This window comes from Liolophura sinensis, chromosome 6 (genome assembly GCF_032854445.1).
Source record: "Liolophura sinensis isolate JHLJ2023 chromosome 6, CUHK_Ljap_v2, whole genome shotgun sequence".
Classification (NCBI taxonomy): Eukaryota; Metazoa; Mollusca; class Polyplacophora; order Chitonida; family Chitonidae; genus Liolophura; species Liolophura sinensis.
The window spans coordinates 45,039,057-45,056,736 of record NC_088300.1 but is presented as its reverse complement, the minus strand read 5'-3'; the positions used below and the strand labels follow the sequence as shown (position 1 = coordinate 45,056,736).

At 39.2% G+C, this 17,680-nt stretch overlaps 1 protein-coding gene across 2 annotated transcripts in view; it reads right to left on the bottom strand.

Annotated features, from left to right (window-relative positions):
* LOC135467736 (tumor protein p53-inducible protein 11-like) overlaps positions 1 to 17,680 on the bottom strand; it is a 172,630-nt gene that overhangs the window by 133,867 nt on the left and 21,083 nt on the right. The window contains exon 1 of one of the 2 annotated variants that reach the window (XM_064745566.1): positions 3,566 to 3,639. The exons of the other annotated variant lie outside the window; for it this stretch is intronic. The gene's annotated coding sequence lies outside the window, so the exon portion shown is untranslated. Of the gene's footprint in view, positions 1 to 3,565; positions 3,640 to 17,680 lie in introns of those variants that run through there. 2 annotated transcript variants of the gene reach the window in all.

Below are 17,680 nucleotides of genomic sequence, written 5' to 3'. Positions count from 1 at the left end.
CTCACTGATTCATCTAACCATCCAATAGGTCCTGAGTAAAAGGGTTTTTGTGAAGATTAATTAATTTCTATAATCAGAAAAAAAACCCTGATTTTGATGCACTTCTGGAAGTGCAATTTCACATACCAAGCTTTAAGTGAAATACAGTAATTAAGTTTGGAAATCTGTTTTAAGGAATTAAGACAAATACATGTAGCAAGGAAGTTTGACATACATGTATTTGTGCTTTAGAGCCAAACTTCAAATGCACATTATGTAACGTTATGTTTGTAGTTATATATACGCAGAATTGATAGGTAATGCTCTCAGATGGATCATCTGTTAATTAGCAAATATTAAAATATGCATTGCCTCATGTAATTATCTTGAAATGGTATCACTCATTTAAAATATACTACATTTGTGCTCATCGAAATGACTTAGATGTATATGGAAAGGATAGATAAAGCTCTCATGTGGAATCTGTGTTAAACAACAAAGCCTATGAAGTGCATCATGTAATTATCATGGAAGTTGAAATGTTTTCAGATATTTATTCCTGGTCTGAACAAAGTAATAAAGACGAACAGTGAGACAATCAAGTAAAACAGACAATTAAAGTAAACTCGATATCTGCTGATTCTTACACTGCAAAACTAGAGGGTCCACCGAAATAGCCAATCTGGCCAAAAGCCTTGGACTCTCTTTTATGGCTGCATAGTATTAAAATGTGTAATTGACATATAAAAACTAGTCTTGCAGGCTTCCTCTCCGGCCATACGTGGGAAGGTCTGTCAGCAACCTTCGGATGGTTGTGGGTTTCCCCCAGGCTTTACCAGGTTTCCACCCACTATAATGCTGGCCGCCGTCGTATAAATGAAATATCCTTTGGTACGGTGTAAAACACCAATTAAATAAATAAATAAATATAAAAACTAGAACGCTGTAATGATGAGCCACTTACACGCATACTGCAGATGGTCTCAGTTTGTTAAATGTATTGACATTTAGTTTAGTGTTCCACTTGACATAGTGTTTTCAGGAATGCGTTTTAACATGTTTTTTTTTCCACATCACCTGTTTTAGTATTCAGAACATACAGCCAGTATTGGCTACATAAAGGCAGGTTAATTCCAGTCTGCAACACATCATCTTCTTTTGACTGCCTATCAGAGCCCGCGGAGAGACCTATGTGCACTGACCACATGATGGATGGGAGCCTCTCTATGAATACAAGCCTCTCAGGCAAATGTGCCAAGACTGTGATAAACTATATCTGCTCTAGCCGTCTCAAAAACCTGGCGGCCTCGATCACCATGAAGACTTGCATACATGTACAGGTACTGAATTCACCACAAAGATTACTCGCCTTCTAGTTTCTTAATTAGGCGACACCAATTTTATTTTATGTTTTACATTTATTTGATTCGTGTTTTACACCATACTCACTCTATTTTAAAGGCCACTTGATAGCTCAAAATCCAAAAATGGAACAAAAACCAAACTAATCATTCACCTTTCTATTTTGTCTGATCATGCCATTTTTATGATTTTCCTGGAGGTTTTTCCCTGATCTTTGTAAGTATATTTTCAACAGGAAAAGTGCCTGGGACAAATTTTCCACAAACGTGAAAAAGTTTTCTTTTAGATACCCTCCGACAACATTGGAGAGACATTTATTTCATCTGTAAAAGAACAATTTAAAACTGATGTGGGCCTTACCGAAAATGCCAAGCCCAGCTGACAATCTTGTTTAAGTCCAGAAGATTTGAACCGTAATGTTAAATGATAGACAAGCCTGGGGGTGAACTTGTCTGGTGTCTGTCAAAGAAGTGGTGGGTCTTAGGCATGGGAGCATTGCAGACACAGCCAGATGATTCTGGCAGTTACAAAACAAAAAATGTCAGGCAATATGACCAGGCTGCAAAATGGAAACTAATTTATAAGCCTACACGTGAAAAAAAAAACAGGGAAATTAGAGATGGTATATTGAACGCTTACAATGGCCTATTTTTTATCAGGCTTAGCCATTGTAAGTGTGCAAAGCAGGGAAGCGATGTTCCGTGTATAGCAACACACCACAAATACAAAACTGATCGAGTTTAAGCCAGCACTGACAGCTAACAGCAATAATTCAATTCTTCATATTTTGTCTGATTGTTGTTAAATGTCATACTCTAGAATTTTTCACTGATATGGCAAAGGCTAGTTCAGGGGAGTGGGGGTGGGGGTGGGGGTGGGGGGTGGGGGGGCGGTGGAGAAACTGAAGTGCAGAGTGTAACTTAACTGACATCTGACAAACTCTCCTGCGACAAACGTCAACTTGGCAGAAGGCAGAGAACTTCGTGCACAACAAAAGAAGAGAGCACCGTCCCCCACTTCTGGCCATCAAAACCACCCCAAAACAAGGAAAATACAGGTAAGCAGAAAACTGTCCTGAGTAACCTAGCGACTGAAAGGTGAACACCTTTGAGTGTGTCTTGCTATCACATCAAGATCATCATCAAAATAAGGCCTTTACCAACACGTTTGAAAAGATTCAGTAAATATAATATCACTGTGCAATATTTATAAAAATATTATGTTTAATAATGAATATGTCTGTATTCCATATGAATCTGCATTACTTAAATAATGATCCTAAGGTCTGCCAGCAAACCTGCAGATGGCTTTGGGTTTCCCCAGCCCTGTTTCCTCCCACCATAATGCTGGCCACTATCATATTAAAGCAAAATATTCTTGAGTATGGCATAAAAAACCAGTCAAATAAATAAGTAATTAAATAAATAATGAATCATGATTGTAATGACTTTACACCAATTCTACATTCTCTGTGAACTAGATTTGCTGTCAAAGGAAAACACAACTACAACATACCACCTACATGTATGTACTACGAAAAACAAGATTTAAAAGTCTTCATATTTCCCAATGATGAAACTGGCAATCATTTCTTGAAATAACTGCTCATGTAATATCCTAGAGCTGTACATGGATTGCCCATGTCTCGGACAATGTCTTGTTTTAGGCCAATCATATTGCCCCAAATTTTAATCTTCTGTACAACATAACTCAATTAAGTCATCTGTTTAATGTTAAGATCGAGTGTGTAACTGAGTCCATTTGACTGACCCAGAGCATGAACATTCAGTCCATCAGCAATATTTCACATGAACACTACGACTGCACCCATAATTTTCCTATCGCATAACATATACATGTACGTATGGATGCAACTGTAAACATTGTCCTTATTTTGTCCAGGAGAATTCCCTGCACAAGAAAACATGTAATCATAATTACTTCTGAAGTTTTTACTGTTAAAAATCCACGCATGGTCAAGATATACGATCAGGCTCTAACCTGAACCAAATTAGTGATTTCAAAATGACACCAACATAATAAATGTTTCCTTTTTGCAGTTTACAATTGTAGTTTGATTTGAGCTATATATCACTCACAATGGTGATTTCTTTGATCAGCACAATGGCGACTCCTTTGATCTGCAGAGTGGAATATTTTACAGTACTGAATAATTTAAGTCTGTCGGCATCATTCCAAAGACACAATACAGACATTTACTCACATTCAACTTTACCGAAGGCACCAAACCCCTTAGTATCTGCCTATGTCAATCTAATTAGGGTTCCAGCCATGCTTCCAGCCTTTGACAAAAATAACACATTATGTAGAATGGCAAAGGATCTCTGTGAATTTATATTATGTTTGGAAAAACCTCAGGCAAAGAACCCAGAACACATGTACATGTAAATTCAATTTTATAAAATCAGCCGCCAGCTATTAATTCCACCAAAATTCCTTGTGGATTGATACCAGCTCCCCCATTTTTCTACTTTAATATGTCACTTTACTTAGACAAAATATTTATCTATGGGTAGACAAAATTTAAACATTCTGAAAACCAATCCCAACAGCCATCTCACTGCTGTACCATTCTCCCAGTTTGAAGATGATTCGGATTGGTCAAAGCTACTGCAGCTAGAGGACGTGATTTTACAGTACCAGCTGAGCCATCTATGCAAGGTGTATATTCAATCCAGAACCTACCCTAAAATCATGCCCCCACCCTGGTAAGCAGCAATACTCTTGAAAAGCTGTTTGGGCGTAATGCCTGGATATGATTGGATTTGGAATGACAGAATGATGTACAGCACAAATCTCTATTTAATTCCCATTAGTGGTTGAATCTGTGTTTTCATCGTAGCTATATTGATTTAATAATTATTCATTTATTAATTTGATTTGTGTTTTACACTGTACTCACGAATACTTCACTTATATGACAGCAGCAAGCATATTGTGGGAGGAAACCTGACAGAGCGCAGGAAAAACTCATGACCATCTGCAACTTGCTGGCAAACCTTTCTACGTACAACCGGAGAGGAAGCCAGCACCAGTTAGACTGACCTAATATTAAAATGCGTAACACAGCATTTACAAATAGTGGACATAAGATGATCAGTTAGTTTTATATAGCACATATGTAGATGATACTATGGTATACTTCGCCGATAAAATGGCCTTTTACGAACAAGGCTCTACATAAATATCCATGTACACATATAACCCATGATCACTGAATGACCACAAACACAGCAAGTATGCTTCAATATTATAAAAGGTTACACATTTCAGTATCGGTATAAAACACCTGAGTGTTGTTTTGGGGTTTGAGCTTGCACTTATTGACCTGAAACATCCATTTTGGTTGATGATGGCTGGTACACAGATGTTTGTTTTGACGCCTAAATTCAGAGAAGGTTGCACATGATCCATCATTCAGCTCATGATATTCAAGTTAACATTACTACTTCTTCTTCTGTGACATTGTTCTCAATGTGTGCACATATACGTATATGTATTTACAGCGCTGCCACACTAAATCAAAGAAACCAGACATCTCAGATTTCCTGCCTAATTCCATTTTACTAGCTGACACGAGTTGGATCAGTTCTTGGTCTATCTCAGACTGCCAAGCAAAAAGGCATAACGACGAATAATTTTAACATCTTACCTTCAAGATAGCCAATTAGAACATAAAGTACACATACTGCATCAGATGGTTCTAAAACATGAGTATTGGCAAGTTGTTCCTTATTCCCCTACATTCAGTGCCAAGCAAGAAGGTAAAAAAACTGACACTAATTTGAATGTTCTTGGCCTTACCTTCAAGAATCTCAATCCGAACACAAAGTGTGCATAAAATGGTTATTAAACTGTGTAAGTACCAGCCCACGCTTGGATCAACTCCGACAGCTTTCCTCAGAAGGTCAGGTGACATCAAATTTATCTACGCAACGTAAGTGTAACGGAATCAGTGGGTCCAGACTAACTCATTCTGAAAGACATCGGCTGTAAGAACAATTGTGCAGGAGGGACATCGGCAAGATACATACACATCATGCACAAGAAATCCTACAGCCCTGCACACACAAGGCTCAATAGGAGGGTTGACAACACCTTATCATGATTTGCTCAAGGTGCATTTTTTTTTCTTAAAGATAGCCCCCGCACTGAGGAACATAATTACCTGTAGGGTGATGAAAGATGATTAATTTGACGTGAGTATCCTGTGTATATGTGTCATTTTAATCATTGGGTGGTGCAACTTTCTTTCTCTGCTTCACGTAATCAAGTGATACCGTAGTCTAGATCCATGACAATCATGCTGGTTCAACAGCTCCACACCAACCAATGAGATAAGTGTTCAAATCCATCTCCAGCTGGGTAAACTCTGCTTTGCTTTAGCTGTGACAAGCAGCTGTATAAGTCTGTCAGTCAGTCTAGCCGTCAGCTGATCGGTTAAGTGTCTAAATCTTGTTGGGATGTCATAGATACAGAGAATATACACATTTTTTCGAGAAGTTCAACAGAGACTTGGTGCTTTTCCCAAGGTTTGGACACAAAATCCAAACCTGTCCTACATGGGCATGAAATATACTGATAAAATGGATACACTGTAAACAAATAACTTTAATTTTTAAAAAGGCAGCTTTGTTATTAAAAGAACCAGAGGGAAATCATAAAATTTCATAAAAACTAACCAAAGATGGCACGAATCAGACAACTTCATAAATTCAACCACCAAAACATCACAGTCCTGCCATAATCTGTCAGATAGTGAAGGTAATGTAGTAGAGTTAGATGTATGATTGATGCTTATGCTTGGAATTGCTTGTTCTGTTTCATAACCTGTACAACAAACCACAGGGTTGCATCAAGAAGCTTTCAATCATGATATATATACATGTATAATTGACTATAAAAGCATGTTTGATCTGATATATTATGAAGATGAAAGTCTGCTGAATCTTGGAGAAGCATGATGAGGGAGCATCACGTTGCTCAGCGGTATATGTGTATCACTCTATTGATACCAGTGAAGAGCTCAAACAAGGCAATTCAAGGGGGACAACTGTGGCATGATAAACATCTTCAACAGATGACCTGTTCACTGCACAATATAGTACCGCTACCTGAAACTGTGGTGTGTTTAAGCTTAATTAATTTATTTATTTACTAGATTGGTGTTTAATGCCGTACTCAAGAATACATGTATGTCACTTATACGACGGCGACCAGTATTATGGTGGGAGGAGGCTTGATAAATGTTCAACAATCCACAGAGAATATTGCCTGCACACTGTACATTAAATCTAACGTCTACTGGTTGACGGACAAGTGGTTAGAGTGATTACTGAGAGGTATGTCACAAGGTCTGTCAGCAACCTGTGAATGGTCGTGTGTTTCCCCTGGGCTGTGTGTGGTTTCCTTCCACTATAATGTTTGCAGCCATTGTATGAGTGAAATATTCTTGGGTATGGCTTAAAATACCAGTCATACAAATCATTACTGCGTGAAGGGAGTTAAATCTCAAGTAGGGACAGGACAAGCCTCTGAAATCTGCAACATTGCTACACCTACATGTACTGGCTAGCTTGACCATCAATTTAAAATGTCAAGTACTGACCAGCCCAGGGTTCATATACAGTGATTAGGTGGAGATATCATGCCTAGTATCTTTTGCATGGCATTCCAGTGAGGCAGCACTACAATAATGTTTTCATTGTGAGCAGTGAGCTACAGTACATGATGCTGTGGTATAATGAAACAATAATGTTGTAATGTGGTTAATCTCTGATTAAATCCAGCGCAGATATTCAATAATAATGAATTAATTAAGCACTATGTGTGTGCACAACGGAGCTACCATAATTGTGTTGAACTGGTATTAACGCATGGCTATGATACAATCACCAACAAGTGTGTGCACATATTAGATACATGACAGGTGTGATTACGAAGTTTAAAATGGGCAAATTACGTAAAATTTATAACAGCAACAACGAAAATCTGAATTGAAAAGCATTATACATTGGTATAGGAAGTTGACAAGGAAAAAAATTACATTTTTTTAACAGAAATTACTGAGTAGAGTGTGACATTTTGACTTCTCAATGCCTTCTCAAATGATGATCACCAGTGTTTGAAAGTGGTAATCAGGTGTACAGTCAACAAAGATTTAAGGTTAAGACAGATGTATCAGTTTTCTGGACCCAGATAAAAAAAAAATCACTTCTTGGTGAAAAGTGGCAACAGCACAGTTTGATGTGCGTGGTAAAGAAGATACACATAGTGATGGCATGACGTTTTCAGTTTGGCTCTAATGGTGGATTAGAGGCTTGAGTGAATAGGTTTGGTCATCTGATTGCCATTTTGTTTTCTTCTGATACATAATGTTCTAATAACAAACAATTAAATCATTTTGTAATAACTTTCTGCTGGTTTTAGGAGAGCTGTATTCTGGATGTCTACTCTATTTTAGGCCTGAAGTCCTCTTTAACATAATGACGTACTGCTGAAAGCATTGAGATCTTATTATGTATGTATCTCAATAGTCTACAAAACTCTAACCTGTCTGATTTATCAGGTTCGAAAAGATCGCCTATAGAAGGCATATGAATGCATAACTTCAGCATAACGCATGAAGGAATCAAATACATACCTGCTAACACATGAAAAATTAATTGGTAATTTACACTAATGAGTGCATGATAACACGTGCCTGGTAACAACAATATACATGTACCTCCCTCTGCCCATCATGTTACTGTCCTGTACAGGCAAAACCTGGACTCAATACACTGTACATGTAGCACTTTTTGGGATACCAACCCAAACCTTTACCTGAACATTTGATTCCAATACACAAGAGGTTATAAGTTTGTGAATTTTGTGATTTATGGCCTGAATATATGCATGCTTGGGTTTTTAGGTCCTAATCAACAATTTTTAGTCACATGATGACGACGAGCTTTACATGTATGCAAAACCTGAGTGAGTGAGTGCTTGGGGTTTAACGTCGTACTCGCAAAACCTGAGCATGATACATGCAGTATTTTCTAAAATAACAGCCCTAACATTTACCCCAACAATGATGTTCAGGGTATTTGACCTTAGCTATACTTCTGTATTTTCTACGATGAGCTCAAAAAAGTAATAAATAACCTTCTGAAGGAAATCTCCATAACATCAGAATGTTCTAAGAGTAAGTTAAAACAACTAACACAAGATTTCAAAACAACAACAATTAAGGATTTATTGTCAAATCCCACAAACCTCAAACAACTTTGTAAGCTATTTATATGATTGGGGTTTAATGTCTTTTAACTTTTGGAGCTTTTCACTTATATTACAGCAATTTCAGTTTGTCTTTCACCTATATTATAGGAATGTGAGTTTATCATTCATTGTTTTATTACAGCAATATGAGTTCATTGTTCACTTGTATTACAGCAATGGTTTTGTCGTTCACTTATATTACAGTAATATGACTGCCGTTCACTCATATTACAGCAATATGAGTTCATCATTCACTTATATTACAGCAATACGAGTTCCTCGTTCACTTATATTATAGTAATGCGAGTTTGTCATTCACTTATATTATAGCAATATGAGTTCCTCATTCACTTATATTATTGCAATGTGAGTTTGTCGTTCACTTATATTACAGCACTATGAGTTTGTCGTTCACTTATATTATGGCAATATGAGAGGGGAGGAAACTAGAGAGTCGGGAAAAATCCACTGGCTTTTGCCAGGTACAAGTACACATATTTCAAATCAAACATAATCAAGACCCACATCATCCAGAGCTAGATTTAAGCCCTCTCCCTCACTGGCCAGGGGTTCATCCGCTGAAGCAAAACCAACCGTTTAACAGTACACTGAGCCAGAAAGGCCCTGGGGAACTTCAACCTTAGCCTCCCAGTGTCCAAGTGTAAACCACATTTATTTACTGCTAAGCCTAGACAATTCCCAAATCTGAGTAGTATATTCCAAATTATATGAAGAGTGGCATTTGCACTATTTACAAACAATAACAAAAAAGGCAATAAATGATGATACATCGTATGTGCAGGTATAGATGTCTTTAGATAAGAAGTGAAGCTACATACTGATAGCAGAGTCAATCAAGTATCCTTCCTAAAATTGCTTTGTGATTTATATGTGTTTTGCAGACAAAACTGAAAGCAAAAAAAAAAATAATAAATAAATAAATTTTTGGCATATTTCCATGGAAAACTTTCTCAACAAAAAAACATCCCTCACAAATATTTATAAAATTAATATCTGTCAAGAGTTACGTAACTTTTAATAAAACACCCAGAACCTCTCTTTGCCCCACATTGTACAGTACCCCTTACAAAGCAAGGATGGTGCCTGGATGAATTGTAGTTTACACAGTGACATTGCCTGATAGCAGACAGCAGATAAGACTGCAGATAAAATGGCTGGCACCAAATCCTGTCAGAATCCATGTTAGTCCCAGCATACTGGAAAGCTCAGTTGATGACAGGGGTCATTGATGATCAGAATCTTATAGACAGTCTGTCTTCCTGCCCAGACCCATCATCACCCGGCATCTCACAGAGACTCAGAGCTATCTTCCCAAAAGAATGTCTCACCCAGCCTAGATCTGAATTTTATTAGCCACCAGGACAGGGCTGATAATTCACTATCTGCTGGCCGGCCATAAATCACCTGGCACCAAGATTACTAGATATCTATATAGATGTATATATATCCTTACCTATGTGTGAGAGGATTGGAAAAGTTTAGCAAGTTTGTTGGAACCTGACAAGAAAAGGACAGCTAGAGTGCACAACTCTGGTTGTTTGTTTTGTCTGCAATGGGTTTGATATGTGTACTTCAGATATACCACAAGCGAGTTTCCTGGTAGGCAGTCCAATTAAATGCCAGCACCTGCTTAGTGCTGCCTCACTAGGATATCATGCAAAAGAGACAAGATATAACACCCAACTCTAGAGCACAGTATGCTAAAGCTAAAGGCTATCGATGGGAATACCTGGTCCATCCATTTTTTTGTGTCAAAACAGTATCAACACAGGTAGTTTTAAAGTTTTTGTCCAGAAATAGTCAATGTAGTACATGTACTTGATCAGACAATTCAATGTCAACCTATGAGTTGAGTTATTATTTTGTGAGAAAACACAAGTAAATTTACAAAGATATGTATGATTCCTTAGATGTTTATTCAAATTATTCCTGCTTACAGATTTTACTGAATTATAGGTTGCTGCATTCTGCTGGAGTTATTTCCCATAAAAGATAAAACGGTACAGCACAGAAAAATAAAACCAGAAAAGCAACGAAACTGTGATAACACAACTGGTGAAATATGACCTCTTGTCAGTTTACATTAGTTAGGGGTTTTATTCTAACTGTTCATGTAAATGCTTACATAGTAGCAAATAACACACCCCATATGCTTCACAAATTAAAGCATTTTCAAAGCAATTCTTATCTGATGGTAAAATACTAGCAACTAAAGCAACCCAGTCTGTTGGTAGAAAAGCAGAGCAATTTGTTAGACCAACCTTTTGCTTGGCACAGGCATGGTAATTAACTGAGAGACACTTAACTAAGGATGACTAGTGGGGTAACACCAAATGGGTAAGGGATGGGGAGGGAGGGTGCCATCCAGATAACATCTATGGTGATCAAGTGCCTGCCTTGTTCAGCAATTTGTTCATGCCATAGAGCACCCTGGGCCTGGCAGGATTCTTTGTTAGAGGGGTTTATATGGGGAGAGGTAGTCTGTGAGGAGAGCGAGCAGGGTGTTGGGTTACCAGAAGCAGCCCTCAATCCCTGTGTCTGTCCACACCACTCTCTGGTTACAGGGGCCAGCCCAGACCTACATCAACACCAGCTCCCACTCTTTATTACTATCATTAAGCCAATCTGCCTGTTCCAGCATTGGTCTGTGAGTAATTACCCTTGCTGGCTGGGGAGGGTGTGGGTACAGGGGTGGGGATAGTCAGGAAGGGAGGCTCCCCCCAGGCCAAACCCACCAATCAGAGTTCTGACCACTAAGAAGGCACCAAAAATTCCTGGAGAAATGTTGATACAAACAAACCAGTTCCTCTCCAGATCCTGTCTGCCCTGATGGTAAAGTTAGAACAGATCTGCCAATTTCCTTCAATACAGAGTGTGAAGCTGTTGACAGAGGCGTGAGTCACTGGAATCTGACCAAAGATCCAGAGCTCTCCACTACTCTCCCATCAGAGCTGTTGGTCAGCTCATCTTCACCAGTAATTACACTCCAATATATCACCCCGGTCTGCCACACTGTGCACTCTTCTTGGATTGGAAGGAAAAAGCTCTGATTATAAAGTGAATATCTCAGTGACTTGGATATCATATTACCCGAGGGATTACTTCTTTGGGCTATCGAAAGGTAAGGAAATATTTCACCTTTTTTTTGGACAGAATTATAGTTTTATATATGTATCTATCTCATAATTAGTCTGTGTCAGTGATGCATCAACTGTAGTGGTAATTTTGCTTATGTTTATTGCCAGATTACCTATTCAATGTTAAGTTCTTGTACTTACAAATTCCTGAACCCAGACATTCTTCATACAGTTGCATACAATTACTTAACAAACTTTAAAATAATTTCACTGAACTTCTCCACCAAGAAATATTCACTGGAATACTGCAGTTCATTATCAAAATCATAGTATTGTAAAAAGAAGTTAAATAGATAAGTTTACTTTCAAAAGTTGTAAAATCTGTCAAGTAAAATCCATTGTATTCTGAAATGTAGTAGAAATAAGAATTTGCAGTGTAGAAAAGAAAAACATGGGTATTGTGCTAGTCTCTTAAGATTTTGCAGCTTGTCCTCTCGAGTGTATGTACACATGTAAGCCATTTATCACACCATTCCCCCTGGGTTTTCACTGTGTAGGTATATATAATAGGTAACAGAGGGTGATTGGCAGCTCTCCAGGTAATAGGTAACAGAAGTCAATGATTAGGATAATTCCCCAGGTAACACTGGCTCACACCTGTCAGTAATTCAGTCCCGCCATTCTTTTGCTCAAAGATTCCCACCATCCCCACACAACAAATGTCACCCCTCCGGGGCACCCTACACCCCATGTAAACTCCAGGTCCACTTTTTTGGGTGCTTTTGGTTCCCCAACATCAGGATCCTCACCTCTGCAGCTGGCTGAACACATGCAGCTAACTGTTCCAGCATGTAGACTGTCTATTTGATCTGGGCATTGAGACTGGCATCAAAGCTGTGTACACAAGCCTTGAAGAAGCTCTGTTTACATCATACTATACTCATTACCACAAAAACTATACACAAGTGCCCTCTCCGTACTCTTGAAATGTGGAGTTCTCATCCTATATCCATCAAAGACTAGGCAACCTGACCAATACATCTAGGTTCATTCACTTAAATACACTGGTCTGTGACAAACTTTCTGAAGTCCCTCAGATATCTACCTAAAATATGAGGTAACAGCCCAGTACACACTCTTGCATCTTCATGTATGCAACCTGAACAGTACAACCTCAAATATGTACCCAGACAGAGACACCCAATCAGAAGTACCCTCACACACATGTATGTACCCAGACAGAGGTGTTTTGCCAGAGCACCTTAACATACGTACCTGGAAAAGTCACCAACTGCCGTAGAGTAAGGATGTATTAAAGATTTCACAATTATGTATGCATACATAAGAGGACATTTTCTTGTGTTTACATGAGAGTACAGGATGCCTGGCCAGTAATTTTCTTGTGTTTACATGAGAGTGCAGGATGCCTATCCAGTAATTTTCTTGTGTTTACATGAGAGTGCAGGATGCCTGGCCAGTAATTTTCTTGTGTTTACATGGGAGTACAGGATGCCCGGCCAGTATATTCTCTTATGTTTACATGAGAGTACAGGATGCCTAGCCAGTAATTTTCTTGTGTTTACATGGGAGTACAGGGTGCCTGGCCAGTACATTCTCTTATGTTTACATGAGAGTACAGGATGCCTAGCCAGTAATTTTCTTGTGTTTACATGGGAGTACAGGACACCTGGCCAGTAATTTTCTTGTGTTTACATGGGAGTACAGGATGCCTGGCCGGTAATTTTCTTGTGTTTACATGAAAGTACAGGATGCCCGGCCAGTACATTCTCTTATGTTTACATGAGAGTACAGGATGCCTGGCCAGAACATTCTCTAATGTTTCAAAGACAGTATGGGCTGTCTGACACAGTACATCCTCCTATACAGTATTTTAAAGACAGAGAACAGAATGTCTGACTGATACACTTTGTACACTTTCAATCTACCCTAAACACTGATTTAAGTAGGTTACTCAAAATGAAACCGGGCAATTGCTTTAGATTTGAGTTTGACTTATTTGGCAACCAGGGAGGAACTACCTCCCTCTCCTACTAGGTATCTATAGGATACCAGGGTCACTGCAAACTGGGTGAACCTATATGAATTCAAATGACAAAAGGCTGCAATTAACAAATGATCAGTCATCGTACTATTGTGGCTGCCCTGGTTTTACTCTCCATACTGTAATCTTTTATATCTGAGGACATGACCTACTACGAAATCACATCAATTATTAGCATTTCCTAAGAATTAAAGAGGCTTGAGGTGCGAGGTTACTTGTGCAATATCCCTGTGGCAGAGGCATTTTCGTTAAGGACAATTTCAGGCAGATTGCAGTCGATGAAGACCTTATACTGAGGGCAGGACAAGCAGCATTCCATTACAGCTGTGCTGGCCTGGTGTCCCAGCTGAATGGCAGCACACTAGGCTGATGGCAGGACAAGCATCATTGAGTCAGCTTGTGGAATTCATCCATCAATTGAGAAGGCTTTAGAAATGGAGAGGTTACTAATCACAGCACCTTTATCATCAGACTTAACCCAGACTCGCGTTACTAATTCAGCCATTCCACCGAAAACATGCACGGCTCAGCAACACTTTGTAAACAGGCTCTAGTTGATCGATCGATGAAAGCAATCATAAAATGAACATCTATAGATTTTATATAGACGAAAAAAAAAAACAAGCAAGCGATTTGTGATTTGATAGGGTTTCACCAAGAGATTTGATCGGGCTGCAGCGGCAGTGAGATGCCAGAATCTGGCGACGGGATAGTCATTGAGTATAACGCATTACAACTCTACAGTCACGTTCTTCTGGACAAATCGATGAATTAAGCCTCGCCTACAAATGGCTCGGCTTTCTACTCCTAATAATTCATATTTCTGTCAGATTCCTCAGAATGACTAATCCCAGTGAGAACATGTGAGAAAAATCCATCAGAGCCATCTTATCAGGGCAATCTAGCATGGTTAAACTCTGCCACTTTAGAGGGCTGCAGACGGCGCTCAGTTTAAACTCATCAGACGCATGTATCATTATCTGTCAGAACTGGAGAGGATTTGTCACAGAAAAACACATCCAACAGTATATCTATATATCAATTACTGCTGAGCTAAGTAAATCAACTCCCTTTTGGGGAGGATATTTTTGAGATAAAACACCACTCTAATCACAAAGCTGTCTGAAAGTGAAGAACGTAAGCTTGGTATGATGATGATAACCAGAAAAGGAAATCTAATCATAAGAAACACATCAATAACGAAGAAAAGAGAAAAATTAAAAGGTCACTGGAACCAGACAGGAATGCTTGAATGCTTACCAATGCAATAAGTCTGGCTCAATGGAGATAGGTATACTGTAAATCTAGAGGACATGGTGGGGCACGGCTAACGTGTGATATGACATGATGAAAAGACGAAAATGTTTGCCACAAAATTTTGGCGAAGTAAAGATAAGCTGCTTTATTTGTTCTTCTTTAAACAAGGATAAATTTGCAATGGAAACCGATTCCAGTTGGCCTGCACCAAGCAAACGGCCCATGCCTTAAAGATAAGATATCAGAAAATTGAACGATCGAAAGACAGGCAGGCTTTGACATTGAGCTGCTTGTTTCAGCTGAAAACACCTCCATAGTACATGTAATCAATGAACCAGGGGCATGAACCTACAGCTGAACCATAATCTGTTGTTTAATGAGAAATTCCCTGAGGAATTCAGCATCAAGCAGCAAAGAATTACTCATTGACTTATGTTTCCAAACAAGCAAGACAGGTTTTTATCAGCAACCATGAATCCTGGCAAAGCAGTCTGAATGGAAATTACATTAATGAGATATCTGATGGTGCATCAGAAGCGAACATTTACTGTTTAGAAGGGCTTTGCAGCTGCCAAAGCTGTTGGAATCCTAAACATTATATCGGAAGTGTAAAAAAAGCAGGTAGGAAGTTAAGTACAGGACGCTCTCATACACGGAGGGATAGGTGCTTACTCTCAAGAAAAGAGATAGGCTCATGCAAAAATCAGCAGCGACACCTGCTAATGTCAGCAGCTGAATGCCCACTAATCCTTTCCACTCAGAGAGCAGTAAGGATCTGGAAATCCAATATCTCCATTCCGAACCAGGGAGCTCTGATGCTGTAGCAACCATCCACAGCACCATTCTACTTTATCCCTGCTCAGAGCTCCTGCAACAACACCATTATCATCAAATTAATTAAAACAGCTCATGTAATCCAATGAATTCTAATTTTGGCCACATGGAAAGAATTTTGCTTCCTGCCATGTGTACACAGACTGGTAAAAGCATTATGCATCTGTTAATCTTTTGTTTTGAAAATGGCAGTTCTTTGGAGAGGAAAACAAAGAGTTCAAGTGGACTTGAAAGAAATGCCACTGGGCTGTTGATTCCCTTAGAACTGACTGTCAGTGTTTTCTTGGATCTTGAACACCTGCTGGTAAAAAAGGGTAACAGGAGAAATGACTATGTCTCTCCAAGATGTCAACCATTTCCTTGTTATTCAGAGAACACTGAAGCCCTGTTTGTTTTTTGAAAACTGAGTTTATGTTCTTTACAGTGTGGCCCTCTTAGGGCCTAAGGACATGATGAGGTAGTGCTCTGATGGCATTCTCCAGGAAGTGCTCATGGGGAGGGCAGACAGATCCCATCCCTGTCCTTTAGAATCCTCTCACCAGGCCTAAGCCTCTGGATGCCCTCAGTAACTGTTGCCATAGCATCAGGTTACTTGTGTAGAAAGTCTGTGATCCCTTTGAGACAACTGGCCCACGGCCCACCCGTCCTTTGCCTCCTTTCAGGCTGGAAGATTTCTAACAGTTCCCAGAAGTCCTTTGCAATTCTGATGAAAGATTTTATGTGATGCATAGGCATACAATCAGAAATCAGACTGACGAATGTACATGTATTTGACAATAACTGAATCATTTATTCCTCAGAGAGCAATAAATTCCACCACCGAATGCTATTAATTCTGTCTGCCAAAGAATGTACATTTGCCAGCATCTACATCATGTGATATGTACATATATATCATTGTGGACAGGCCACTGGAGACATCAATATCAACATATGCTATTTACATGAACAAGTACCCCAGGGTACATTTGCCATGGGGGACAACACAATGTTTCAGGCACAGCCAGAGAGTGCCTCAATCATTGCTGTAACAGTTTCCCCTGAACACGATATTATCCTCATCCTATTACATTAGAGCTATCTCTAACAGTCTCATCAGAGGAGAGAAATGTAGTACATATGGTCCTCCTGAGCTATTGTTATCCTAATATAGAATCTAGAGCACCCTTAGGAGCAGCCTGAAATTCGCTTGACTGGGGAAGTCTGCTTGATGTTGACTCCTGTTTCTCTTGCTCTGCCATAGCTCAAGCTGTGGGCTTGTCAGAGCTGTCTGCTAATGCACACCAGCTGCTAGCATTCAATTTGTTCCCTCCTGGAAAACGTCAAACATCCAGGGTTAAGTATGAAACTGTTAACCAGCCCTTGAAGGAGGTGACATTTTTCACAGACTTTAACCAAGGCCTGATGTTATACCTCACGCCTCCACAGCTGTCAATGTCCCTCACCTGCCCATGGAATTTTAAAAGTGAATATCTTAAGAGTTGAAAATAAACTTGTGCTGCCTACAACTGCAGATCACCAAATCAGTCTATGTTTTGTGTTTTGGCCACTGTGTTCCTTAAACTTTATGAGAAAATCAAGACTGAAAATTTCACATTTGACCTCTAACTAAATGACATTCGCTCCAAGGTCTAGAACCTTTCCGAACCCTGTTTGATTTTCTTCATTTGATTTTTCAGGCTTGTTTGTAGCTACACATGAAATGAAACTTCAAAGCAGCATGGTGTTTACATCTCCTCCCCTTAGCTGTCATTGATCATACTGACTACTGAAGCATGAAGACCTTAAATGGAGTTCTTGTTAACCT